We start from the raw sequence: 14693 nt of genomic DNA, 5'->3' as shown, positions 1-14693 counted from the left end.
CTATACCAAATTTCGACTAAATAGGTTCAGCGGTTTAAGCGTGAAGAGATAACAGACAGACAGACAGACACACTTTCGCATTTATAATATTAGTAGTATGGAAGTATGGATTTCCATCAATATTGGGACTCAATTATAAACCATTTCCATCAATTTCATCGAAATAGGTTTAGGGTAAAAATAAAATCCATTTAATTTGTTGCATTAAAATTAAACTTGACGACTGGTCTGGCCTAGTGGGTAGTGACCCTGCCTGTGAAGCCGCGGTCCTGGGTTCGAATCCCGGTAAGTGCATTTATTTGTGTGATGAGCATAGATATTTGTTCCTGAGTCTTGGGTGTTTTCTATGTATTTATGTATTTGTACATTATATTGTATATCGTTGTCTGAGTACCCGCAACACAAAGCTTTCTTGAGCTTACTGTGGGACCTAGTCAATCTGTGTAAGAATGTCCTATAATGGCTATAATATTTATTTGTGGTAAAACGAATACACTTGGTGGGTTCACGGGGTTCTACGTACACTAGCCAATATTTTAGGAAGCAATAATTCCATTATTGGACACATGAAAATAAATTTATACGTAGTTTAAAACTTATTAAAGTGTTAAAAATCGGTTATGTAGCATAATTTCGAAAATCAAAAATCCTAAGCACGAAATTCCTAAATACAGTTTCAAAGTAACTGTACTGTCATTAGGCTTTTTGTACGTACCCTAAAATGGGGTGAGTAGGGTCAAAACTGAAATTCAAACCTCGATAACATTTTATTTTTACATATGAAAACTGAATGGTGTATATAATAAGTGTTCCGGACGTTTGTATTTTAGTTTTTATTTTGGGTAGTTCCATTTCATAACTTTGACGATAAAGAGGAAAACCCACCTCACCCCGTAGTGCCTCGTATTTGGGGTGAGAGGGGTTTTCATACAAAGGTGATTTTGGAAGATTGTTGGATCGATTTTTTTTTATTATGCGTATTACTAATATTACTATAGCTCCATTTTAAATTGGAATACATTATTTTTGTAGCAGTAGCCTTAAAATCCCTTCTCACCCCGCTCTCAAACCTTCTCTCCCCATTCATAACCCACCTCTCCCCGCGAACCCTACTCACCCCGTTTTACGGTAGCTATTTTGAGCATGTTATGAGCACTAGACATATTGACCTTCGAAGTATTGTCATTAGCCATCTTGTACAATTTTGATTTTCGAAAATGAGATCGTTCGATTAAAAGTGTATTAGGACATGCATCTTTAGGAATTTCGTACATTAGACAATTAGATTTTCGATGTTCTGTCTTTAGGAATTTCGTACTTAGGATATTTGATTTTCGAAATTATGCTACATAACCTAAAAATCTAGTTAAATGTTGGGCATATGAATGAATGAAAAACTTTATTTTCAGGCAACTATTGGCCCATAGATAAATACCTTAAAACTAGCATACATATTATTATAAAATATATCTTAAAACTAAACACACAAAATTATGGCTGCGATGCAGTTCGTAATCCCGCATATAATAATATTGACACCTAAAGCTGGAAACACATTATCGGACGAGGCTGACGGACGCGGCTCACAGCCGCGGCTTATAGGTATCTAGATAATGAATATACACTGAACTGTGCAAACTATCGGAGGTAAGCCGTGGACGTAACCTTGAGCCCAGGGGCAGGAAACTTAAACCTTATGTATGGAAATCAGCGCTGTATCCGCAGTAGCATCATATCACTGCAATATTTCCTCACCTGATGCTTCCAAATGAATCAAACAGATGGCGCCACCTCGGAAAAACATGTGTTTAAAAACCTCGCATCCAACCCATAATTATTAAAAAGAAAAAAAAATTGTCTTTGCATTTTTGACACAAATTCCGTTTCAAGTATAAAACGTTTAAAATTTTCTGTAATTTTAGTACCTCACATTTTTTATATCGTTTATATTCGTTTTAATATCATTTTATTTATATGAACATAATATAATCGTTTTTATTAACAACAACTAACTAAATAGATTCGCCAAGTGCCCTACGTGAAAGGAAACGTTAAAACAAAAAAACATAGTAACCGTCAAACTATAAAAGTCAAACAAAAAACTTAAATTTTCTGAAATTATATATTAATTATTTAATTTAATCACTATAAATTGATGAAAATGTGTGCGCCTGGGAGAAAAAAACGATATTGCCTTATCGGCTGTGCGAATCAAAACAAAATTACTCCAAAACGCGTCAATTCTTCGTGGCATGTGCTATAGCTAGTCAAATTTACGTCCAAGTGTGGTCTAAGTTTTAATAGTGGATTTGTTATATTTCGAACTAATTTACTATAAGTGGTACCCGTAGAAAATATAATTTTTATGGTTTGTTATGCATGTAAGTAATGAAAAATAAATGCCATTTTTACACATCCGTGTTTTTACTTTTGCGACTAAAATATTCTTTGGTGTAAACATTTATAAAATACTAAATAAATAGGTTGTCGTAAATCGTCACTGCATGAATAGGTAATTAGGTATTACATAATATATTAGCGCCTTTTTCCTTGACCGTGTACAGTGTACTACAATGAGGTGTATTCATTTTTCACGTGATTGCTTTGCAATAAGGTGAAAGAATGGAAACCTCAAATTTGTAGTTCACTGTAAACGGTCAAGGAAAAGGCGCCATAGTTTTATTAGTATGCATGTGTGCACTGTGCACGCACACATACGTAAAGGTTAGTTTGGTCAAATTCCGCTTGGAGCGTTTATGTAGACGTTTTTTGACATTTATCGCGAGTTGGCTCTCTTTTACTATATATAGTTATTATACTCTTTGCTTGAGCCTTCGGACATCCGACAGAAATCGGGCGCGCTGGATGTTCCTGACTGTGCACACTTTTATGTCGCGCGCGTCAGCCGCGTCTGTCAGCCGCGTCCGATAATTTGTTTCCAGCTTAAACCACAGAAGCACAGGGCGGACACGCCATACATCAAAAATGATTTGCGTTTATATGTGTGCGCGTCTGTACACGCGTCATTGTGTATCTGACGGAATCCTGACATCACTGACTTAATATAAAAGAAATAGACACACAAAGCAGAACAAAAACGTCAAGAAATGTGGATCCCAATGACGTTTCGCACCATTTGCATTGATGATAAAAACGCTTACGTAAATTTTGAGTCAAGATAAATGTTTCGTACAGAAAAGAGCTTAATGTCGTAAGCATTAAGTGTCAAATTTGCAAACATAAGTACCAACACTGTTAAAAAATTTAGTCCGATGGCACTAAACGTAACGTATTTACGTCAAACAACGTCAAACGAGAATAATGAACGAATGGAGTCACTTTGGTACACTTTAATATGTATTACTGTACAGGAAAACCAATTGAAGTAATAAATAAAACAAATTTAATTTAATCGGGAGCTCAAATAAAATTAATTCGTGGTTCAAATTCAAACAAATTAAATTTTTAATTCGTAAGTATACGTCTTTAAATACTAATTTCCTTGAAATAAATTCTACTTATTAAATAACTGTGTATTTAAGATCTACATTTACTCATAGCACGGGTGCACGGGGAAATTTAGATACTGATTGGATTTTTTTTATAAAGTCTACCTATACTTTATAAAAAAAATCCTGTGGTTGTCACTGTGTTCCGACAGGTTTAGCATTTACAGTTAGTCGATATAAGCCCTTATTGGTGGTGTATATGTCGGAAACAGGGAAATGGGCCGAACACACAAGTGCCGTTTTGCCTTGTTTAAAACTGCATCACCCCTATCTCTTGCTATAATTAAATAGCAGTCCACTTTGCACGTCGCATAGGTTTTCTTGGAAATCTTCAATTTAAACATAATATTATTTCTTATGAATTCCATATAAAAATAAAAAAAAATATTGACCTCACATCGACTCATTAGAATTTTGTTCCTTGACATCCCTTCTTTGGTACTAACAAATTAATTTATTCAAAACCATAAAATTACCACCAGATTACATAAATTATGTAATGCTATCCAAAGAACTAACCGAAAGAAATACATTCCATTCTTTTTCCTTGCTTTATCATTGTTATTTTTACATATTTTAACGGCACATTTCGTAATTGTTGACAACTTCACATTTGAGCGTTTCAAACAAGACTAAACGAAAAAGTAATGCATGATCTGTTTTGACATCACTTTTGTGGGGCCATTTTTGGCGGCTGATTGGGTATCCAGTTCTTTATACTATATCAATGCCTGACATGCTCAATAGAGCGACTTACGCACACATTCATGTCGCGGCCAGTCGCGGGGCGAGGTAATCCGAGTCGGGGCGGGGCGGTGCGTGTCCGTTCTGTATGATAATACTATTACTTATTCTGTGCCTAAAGTATATTTACCTGTATAATAATCTCGCCAGGTGTCTCCCTCGTTGTTGTTGTTGTTCTTAAATTCATAGCCGAACCAATAAAAATACCATGTAACCCCACTGAGATGGTTCTTTATAATATCAAACTCGAATGCGCTCTCGAAGACGATCAGTCTTGAATTCCTATTTTCGCAATATTCTATTGCATTTTTATATCTTCTTTCGAAGTTCGAAAAGTAGTAGCAGGCTCTCGTTTGGAAAATATATTTCCAAGTAAAATCTGCAAAAAAGAAAACCGGTGACGATGATATTGATAATCCATATCCATTTCCATACTAATCCATCCATATTATAAATGCGAAAGTGTCTCTGTCAAGTGTGTGCCTGTCTGTCTGTCTGTCGATGTGTCTGATGATCGAGGTAAGCAAAGCGCCCAAATTGAATGATTGCCATTAGCCTTTTCTACGCCGTGTCAAATGCAAAAGCCTCTCAGACGCCACGTCACCGAAGTGTCAAAACTGAAATTGAACTTTATGCATATGCACCTGGGTCGATGTTGCTCTGTGGTCTATGACCGATTAATACGTCTTTGGCGTTGGACCTGCGGTGCGTATATATCGGTCATTGGCGTCCAAAAGGTTAGACTTTATCCAAGCGCTATGCTTACTCTAGCTGTAACTAATTCCACCCAGACGAATTAAGTCGCGGGCAAAGGCTAGTATTATAAATGCGAAAGTGTGTCTGTTTGTCTGTCTGTTACCTCTTCACGCTTAGACCGCTGAACCGATTTAGTTCAAATGTGGTATAGAGACACTGAGTTCTGGGAAAGGACATAGGATACTTTTCACCCCAGAACTCACCCTTCAAGGGGGTGAAAAGGGGGATGGACTATTGTATGGGGAATCAATAACCGCTGAACCGATTTAGACGTAACTTGGCATGCGGATAGTATGATCTGAAGGATATAGAATAATTTGTATCCCCGAAATCATCCCTTTAGGGTGTAAAAAATGGGGTGAATTTATAGTGGACCAATTTGGGTATGAACAGAAGGATGAATAAAAAGCAGATTTGTTTAAAAAGTAAGGTACCCAAATTACTTATTCCACGCAGACGAACTCGCGGGCAAAAGCTAATAGTATAATAATGGAAAGGTTTGTGTTGAGTGAGATACCCACATAACAAGCGAACAAAAATGCTTCCGACGTCACGGCAGCATAGAATAAGTAATAGTACCTACCACCGTACAGAAAGGACACTACAAAACCGAAGTTTGACAGCGATACAGGGTCGAATCATGATATCCCTCTAACTTATGGCACTATCCCTTTCGGCTATTTACGGTTGTCAAAATTCAAGTGATTATCTTATCTGTGGTCGCGCACACAAAGGGACGTCAAGTTGTGTCAATCCTAATAATTGCTTGGAGCAATGCTGAGCCGAACTTGCCCGAAGTCAGGAGTGTCTCCCCAGTCTCCCCACTATGCTCCCCATTCACTGCAGCATCATTTACAATTTGTTTACAACTTCATACGCAAAAGGCGTAAATGAGAAGGCACAATTAAAAGAATACCTAAGTAAAAAAGAGACGGCTAGTGTTTGTCACTTGCGCGGTTGTATTCGAATAAATCGCGCGAAAACAGTGAAAAAGGCGCGAAGCGTAAAACTTATTCAGAAAAAAAAACCGTCAAGTGCGAGTTCGTTTAACTCGCCCAGAAAGGGTTCCGTACAAACTTTCAATTTTCTCCTGTAACTTAATTTCATCACGAAAGACTGTGAACATTGCTAAGCATAATTTGTGTACAGCGCCATCTATCAGCAAATTGGCTACCGTAAAATGGTCCTACTTTGCTCCAAAATCGGCTCCACTTTAAGGAAATTTTAAATATATTTTTTTTAACTGTTCCTTGTTGAAATATTCAGACAATTTGAATATGAAGAAGAACATCTCATGATGTGTCATATTTAATTGGTAAATTAACTTTATGAAATGTTGTTTTATATAAAACGAAGCTTTGAATACGGTGCACAATATGTACTCAATGTTGGGGGTATTTTTGCTCCTACCTATAGTTCACTTAGAGGTGTAAAGTCACCCCATTGTGCGTCAAATTAATAGACCCCGCCAAGAAAAGAGAATTAATTTTATGACTAAAGTAGCAATTCATAAAATATATATACAATGTAGTTTATCTGAGTATATAAATAATAATATAGAAATATCATGGTTGGATATAATAAACGTTGAAGTAATTTTTTTTTAATTGGAGCATAGTTACCCACCAAGGAGCAAAGTAGGACAATTTTACGGTAACTAATTTGCGCGACCTGTATGTATGTTGGCTTTTAACATGATAATTTTATTCTTTATCATGTGAACCGATTACAACAATTTTTATTTTATTTAAAAGAAGGTGTTACAATTGTATTTTCATAGTAACTTCAAGTTGGTTTAATAAACACTCGCAAAGGTTGCAAAATTGCAAATTAATTCCGGGAAAGGTTTTTTTAATTAAAAAAACAACGGGTTGCACTCAGGGAGTGCCGGCAGAAGTGAAAACTCAATGACTAGTGCAAAATGCACTATGTATAATTGAGGTTAACGCCATCTAGCGTTAGCGTTAATTACTTGAAACCCCTACGCACATCACTGTTAGTACTCTAGTTATATTAATACCAGTTAGAGCGAAACTCACTAGATGGCATTTAAATCAATAAAGAAAAACTCAATGACATTACATGAAACAGTTTTTCGATCAGGTCACGTGTCCGTCTTACGGTCACGTGATCGTCTTACGCTGTCTCAAGTTTAACATTTTTTCCCCACCTCAAAAAGTGCACAGAGCCGCTAAAAAAGTTTTCACTTCAAAAAAGTTTTCTAGATAGAGTCGTGATTATATTTTTCCTGTAATATTTAAGATATGTTCATACATTCCCATACTGCATAATACTATCGCTAGTGCCGAACGAGACGGCCCGAAGGCAGACTTCTGCTACCACATTTATTAAAATGAGTCTATTTTGTTGGTTTTGACGTGCTGGTTTACTGACTTAAAAAAATCCCTTTAATAATGTTTTTCTAAATGTTGTCATCATCTTCCTCGCGTTGTCCCGGCATTTTGCCACGGCTCATGGGATTGGGTGCCTGGGGTCCGCTTGGCAACTAATCCCGGTAATTGGCGTGGGCACCTACAGGCTGACCTTCCAACCCAGAGGGTAAACTAGGCCCGTATTGGGATTAGTCCGGTTTCCTCACGATGTTTTCCTTTACCGCTAAATGTTGTCATTCAGAAAAAATAAAGCTTCTTTGGTTGTTGAATAATTTGTACGTACTTAGGTATTTATTATATTTATTGAGTTAATAAACTGGCACGGCGGAATTTGTGATTACGACATTTAAATTAATAAATAAGTTTTTGGCAAGAACTTATCATTTTTGGTACAAGCTTTTATCGCTGACTGTACTTTTCTTTCCACAGGCAACTAAATACTCATCGAGACAATTCTAAAAACCCCAAACACAATCAGGTTATGTTATATTATCACCGAGTTCCTATGGCCACCTCCTGTCTCTATCGTCAGATCAGCTCGATAGTACCATATATTGTATTGTCACCCGACTTACATGTGTATACAAATTTTCAGCTTCATTGGAAATCGGGAAGTGGGTGAAATTTAACTTGCAAGATTTGACCCGTTCAAACATAGTTACATACATACATAGGTAAATACATTGCAAGTCAATAAAATGCTTGTAAAATATGCGCATGTCTTGTTTAGCTTGCAACAATGTCAAATTTCATTTAAAGGCTTGGCCAGAGACAGAGCGCGACGCAGCGCCGCGTGATGCCGACGCGATGACTGTTCAAACAGGGCGCGCGCTGAACACGCCCTCATCGCGCGCGCGAACGCGGCGCGGCCGCGCGGGAACGCGGCGCGGCCGCGCGCCACCGCTCGCTGCCTAACGTCCGATCCGACTGATGTGACCCAGCGCGACGCGGCGGCCCGCCGCGTCCCGCCGCGTCCGCGCGGCGCAGCGCTGCGCGGACGCAAGGGGCCGCGCGGCGCGGGGCGCGACAGAAGCGGGGCGTGATACCGGCGGGTCGCAGTCTGTTTGACGTCGGTAACCTGTTAGTATGTGCCGCGGTCGAGCGGCGCGGACGCGGCGCTGCGTCGCGCTCTGTGTCTGGCCAAGCCTTTAATTGTCATTTCATCGTTGCCCTAAAGAAAAGAAAGGGACATACGTTCGGTCGGAATTGTATGAAAATGCTTATCCTTAGGTACCTTTTAGTCCCTGGTGTAGACTTAATTATACGGGAAATGATGATGATGGAATTTCCTTTTGCAGAGTTGCTCCTTTTGACTCACAGATTGATTTAGGAATCGAATTTTTGATGCAAAATTTTGACTTGGGGGGGCGGGGGAGGAGGGGTACGCCCCGCGAAATTTATAAAAAATAAAGTTTTTCTATTTGGTCAAGTTTGGTATCATTTTCGTGTAACTCAAGGATGTTGAATTCATTTCTGATATTTAATTTATATGGTTTCATATAAATAATATGAAAAAAATGAAAAATAAATACCTATTTACTATTTTATATATTTCCGAATAAATGACAAAAAATTTTCTTAGGCTCCCCTTCCTAAATCAATCTGTGAGTCAAAAAGAGCAACTCTGCAAAAGGAAATTCCATCATCATCATTTGCCGTAAATCGCACTTTTTTGTCGTGTGCACCAGAATAAATAGTAATAGGTACTAACAAGGAAGGGTACCCAACTGTCCGACTCCGATTTGATTTATTTTGATATGTGTTATAGAGTAGTCTAAAATAACGGACACATATTTTTTTTAGCTGCCCAAACTCAACCTGTTAGGAGAAAATGGCCTTCAAAGTACTGAAAATTGACCAAACCTTCTAATTTCTGCGAAGAGACTTGTTCAAAAAAATTGATAATTAATTACTGGTTTCGTTATATGTTGGAGAACATGAATAAAGAATGGGGACGTGTTTTGTCATTTCACCACAAACTCATTTTTTATATAAAAAAATATATATGTATAATAAATATATTGTTGAAAATATAACTATACTGTTGAAACTTGGTAAGTAGATGTATTCTGTGAACCGCATTAAGATTCTCAAACAAAAAAAAAAAATATTGGGGGTTCCCCATACTTAGAACTGAAACTCAAAACTTTTTTTTTTCATCAAACCCATACGTGTGGGGTATCTATGGATAGGTCTTCAAAAATGATATTGAGATTTCTAATATCATTTTTTTCTAAACTGAATAGTTTGCGCGAGAGACACTTCCAAAGTGGTAAAATGTGTCCCCCCCCCCCTGTAACTTCTAAAATAAGAGAATGGTAAACGAAAAAAAATATATGATGTACATTACCATGCAAACTTCCACCGAAAATTGGTTTGAACGAGATCTAGTAAGTAGTTTTTTTTTATTACGACATAAATCCCCTAAATACGGAACCCTTCATGGGCGAGTCCGACTCGCACTTGGCCGTTTTTTTTAACTCACCTTTATAGTAGTTTTGGCAGAGGTAGTCATATTCTGAAAAAGTAAAAAAAAAATGGTTAGTTGGCAATGGGATGGGACCATACACGGTTAGGATCCTAATATACGCGTGCGTCCGTGAGGGACAAAACATACGCAATGCGACACTATGATTGGTCGAATTTATTTGTTGCCCACCATAATACATACTAATATGGTAGAGAATTAAAAAAAAAGTGAGACAGACAAGGACAAACAATAATGAACTCCTACTAAAAGATACCTACATAAGACTATCCCGTTCGGTCATTTCCCCCCACCCCTCATGCCCGATCCAGACGCATTTAAGGCCCATTGCATAAACCATCGATATGTTTTTAGCACTTTTTACTTTGGCCGTATTTACTTTGGCCGAAGAATAGTGCATGGGCCCCTTTGCATCCCATAAACTATAAAGTATTAAGTCAAAATGTATTATTTGACATATTACCATTACTTAGTCCTAAAACTGAAACCGTTAACTTTTAAGGATTTTCGTAAGGTATACCTACCTACCTATACCTATCTACTAACTAATATATAGGTTAGGTTTTATGGCAACCCTGAATAGTGACGCGTTTCAAACCAATTAAATTATGACTAACGAAAATGCGGGCAAACAATAGGGTATTTGACTACTAAGTACTAATCATAATAATTTTACGCATATCCTTACACATATAACCTAAGAATAAGCAATTTTAGCATGTAAATACCTTAGAGTATATTTTATAACTATATTTGCATGTATTTATATGTGAAAAGCAAATAAATGATCTGATTCTGATTCTAAGTTCTTCGATCAACACGGGCTTCCGACTTCCGACACGTCGGAAGGGATAGGCCCAAGCGATATCTTGACATTCAAATAATTCTGCCATTTTTCGCGGGGGGGAACGTGCACACAGTCGCACTTTTCACACACGTACAAAATCCAATCTGTAATAACGACACAAATACATAGAAAAAGACACACGTCAAAGACAAATCCCGCAAACCTCGATCTGTTTTTGTGTACGGACGAGTCACAAGTGTCACAACACGCACACTAACACATTTTTCGTCAAAGAATTTTATTGTTTTCTAAGAGATGAGAAGTCGGATTTGTCGCTCGACCGATCCGCAATTTGTACTGGGCGAGCAAAATCGATAAATCCAGCAATTACATGAGACTAAAATATGATAATTGTGTTTAAATGTAATTAAACGTATGACATGTAAAAAAAATATTACATGTGAAATGTAACACCTTCTTTTTGTAAATTTGATGACCTCTTTTTACAACAAAAAACCGAGCAATTAGGCATTTTTTCTGCTGCTGTGTTCACTCGCGCGACTGGACTCGGTCTAGTTAAAAATCCGAGCGCAACTAGTTTTATTACCCGCGCTAGATAAGTTGATCTTGTACCTAGGCAGAGGGGAAATAGTGCGAATGCCGCATCCCTTCCGTGTTGATCGAAGATTTTTCTACTATGGAATTTATATGAAACACTAGCATGTCACAATCAAATTACTTACCTACTCTTTATAGTTTTATACGGGTTTTAAAAGAGAAATTGTGTCTAAATATAACTGCTGTCTACGTTTCTCTAGTAATCTTCTGGTGCTTTATTTCATGTATGGTGTAAAATAATTTATTTCAATTACAGCAAATACCCTATACATTACATTATGACAAAACGTTTTGGGAAACAATAGCATTCATATACAAACCATTTGTTGTGCGCGCCCTCATTAGAGCACTTACATTCAAAATCGTTGACAAACATAGTAAAAGTAGCTAAATACTTCTGTTGTGTTCGTATGCGCTCCGTCCTTACATTAATTTAGATTGTGACGTGTTGCCTCCCTGTCACACTTACGTACGAATTTACAATTGCGACAGAGAGGCAGGCCGTGAGCAGGCCCTAACCCTGGCCGCACGCACGGAACTTTCATTCGGTCTCCGTACGAAATGACAGGTGGGAACGGAACGTCGCTCTACAAATGCAAAGCGCTGTCTCGCTTGCACATGTCATTCCGTACGGAAAATTCCGTGAGGCCAGGCTACTCGCCCGCGATTCACGCACATAGTGTGGAGGGGGCTTTACATCTAATGGATAATATAGGCACGTACTGCAATATACAGTGTGTAAATCCAATACGGGCGAATATTTAAACGGTGGTTAGCATAGGACCTAAAAAGTATATTGAGATCGATTTTTACTTAGAAATGCATTGAAAATTATAACCATACAAAATAATTCGGCCCGCAATGTAATACACCACACACGTTACGGGATACGAGCTTTTTAAAGTAACTGTCAACGCTTGTTGGCAGTTACTATGAAAAGCTCGTATCTCGTAATGTCATTATCATCTTGTTTCTTAATGTTTACAGTACATTGCTGCTCGGTACATGTGGAAAAAATTAATCACGGGGTCATAATTAAGTGTAACTTAAAAAAACATCTTAATTAATGATAAGACAGGTAAATTCTATATCTGGTTTAATTTATTGCCCGTATTTGACTTACACACTGTATATACCAAAATTTAAGCTTTCACATAACGAGGTAAGTATATGTTACATTTTCTCTTAAGTAGTCTAGTTACAATTATTAAATCTGTGTAAGAACCTACATTTATAAGTAAGTACATCGAGATAGTCAACGTTAAAATTTTAAATTAAATTAGTATTACTATTAAGTATATTACTAGTGTTATATCTATATACAAGTGTTTTACTCTAGTACAGAATAGAATAAAATAAAATAAAACTTTATTTCATATAATTTAAGTCACGGATAATTATGGCCAGCCAAGTGCAAGCCTGAGTGCGGATTCGTCGAAGTATTCTGACATTTGAATTTGTCAGAAAACTTTTACAAATAGGTAATTAATCCGCCGGTACAGTCCCATGCAAGGACCGGAAAACCCCTCTTTACGCTTAATCCTATCCATTCGGTAACCCAATCAATTCGGTTACCGTATCATTCGGTAACCCTATCATACTGTTACCTAATTGTAACGGTAAGCTTATTGAAACGGTAACCTTAACCTTTAACCGAGTTAATCTCAAAACCCCATCGCGTTAGGGTTTTTGTTAGGGGTTTTTAACCGGTTTTTATTCAGTTATGGTAACCTTTATTATCGGTTGCTTATTGGTTTGCTACATTCGTATTCTGATGTGCCGTCAGTCAAATACCTACTAAAAGAAAAAGTTAATTTATTAATAGAACTAATAGTTTATTTTGTTATTTTTGTATTTTTTTTTTAATTTTGCTTATTTTAATGTTTTTGTTTATTTTAATGTTTTTGTTTATTTTACTTATTTTGTCTATTTTTTTATTTTGTTTATTTTACTTATTTCATTTATTTTATTTGTCATTAATTTTGTTAATTTTATTTATATAATTTATTTTGATTATTTTGATTATTTTATTTATTTTGTTTATTTTTTTATTTTTTTTATTTTATGTATTTGATTTACTTTATTTACTTTATTTACTTTATTTACTTTATTTACTTTATTTACTTTATTTACTTTATTTACTTTATTTACTTTATTTACTTTATTTACTTTATTTACTTTATTTACTTTATTTACTTTATTTACTTTATTTACTTTATTTACTTTATTTACTTTATTTACTTTATTTACTTTATTTACTTTATTTACTTTATTTACTTTATTTACTTTATTTACTTTATTTACTTTATTTACTTTATTTACTTTATTTACTTTATTTACTTTATGTACTTTATGTACTTTATGTACTTTATGTACTTTATTTACTTTATTTACTTTATTTACTTTATTTACTTTATTTACTTTATTTACTTTATTTACTTTATTTACTTTATTTACTTTATTTACTTTATTTACTTTATTTACTTTATTTACTTTATTTACTTTATTTACTTTATTTACTTTATTTACTTTATTTACTTTATTTACTTTATTTACTTTATTTACTTTATTTACTTTATTTACTTTATTTACTTTATTTACTTTATTTACTTTATTTACTTTATTTACTTTATTTACTTTATTTATTTTATTTACTTTATTTACTTTATTTACTTTATTTACTTTATTTACTTTATTTACTTTATTTACTTTATTTACTTTATTTACTTTATTTATTTTATTTACTTTATTTATTTTATTTATTTTATTTATTTTATTTATTTTATTTATTTTATTTATTTTGTTTATTTTATTTATCTTATTTATTTTATTAGGATAAAGTTCATTTATTTAACTTAAAAGGTAATAATAAAAAAACATTACAACTAACTATGAAATTATGAATTAAAAATTTAAAACCTGAACTAAAATTAAAATAAACCTACTTAAAAATTAAACTAATACTTATAATATTATATAAAAACTAAAATGCAATACTAATAAAATAGATGTAAATAATATAATTTATTTGTTTTTTTTAATTTATTTCATTTATTTTATTTGTTTTATCTATTTTATTTGTTTTATTTATTTTAGAAACTTACAAAATTAAAAGTAGTAGTATGTAACTACAAAAGTTAAATTAATTCAGTTTAACATTCTAATTGAATAAAACGTTATTTAGTATAATCCTACATCTGGAATAAATATTCAGTTTTGTCTTTTTCATTTAAAATAAAAGGGTCATGATTTATTCACTTTCTATTTATTCTAAAATAACGAGTGCAAGAATTATCCTTATTCAAATCGATTGGAATAAGAATGAAATTTCTGTTTTTATTCTTATTCTTATTCAAGTTATTTTTTGCCCAACTCTGCTCTAGATTACTCTCGTGTTG

This window comes from Cydia amplana, chromosome 25, assembly GCF_948474715.1.
Source record: "Cydia amplana chromosome 25, ilCydAmpl1.1, whole genome shotgun sequence".
NCBI classification, from domain to species: domain Eukaryota; kingdom Metazoa; phylum Arthropoda; class Insecta; order Lepidoptera; family Tortricidae; genus Cydia; species Cydia amplana.
Note: the sequence above shows the minus strand (reverse complement) of the source record.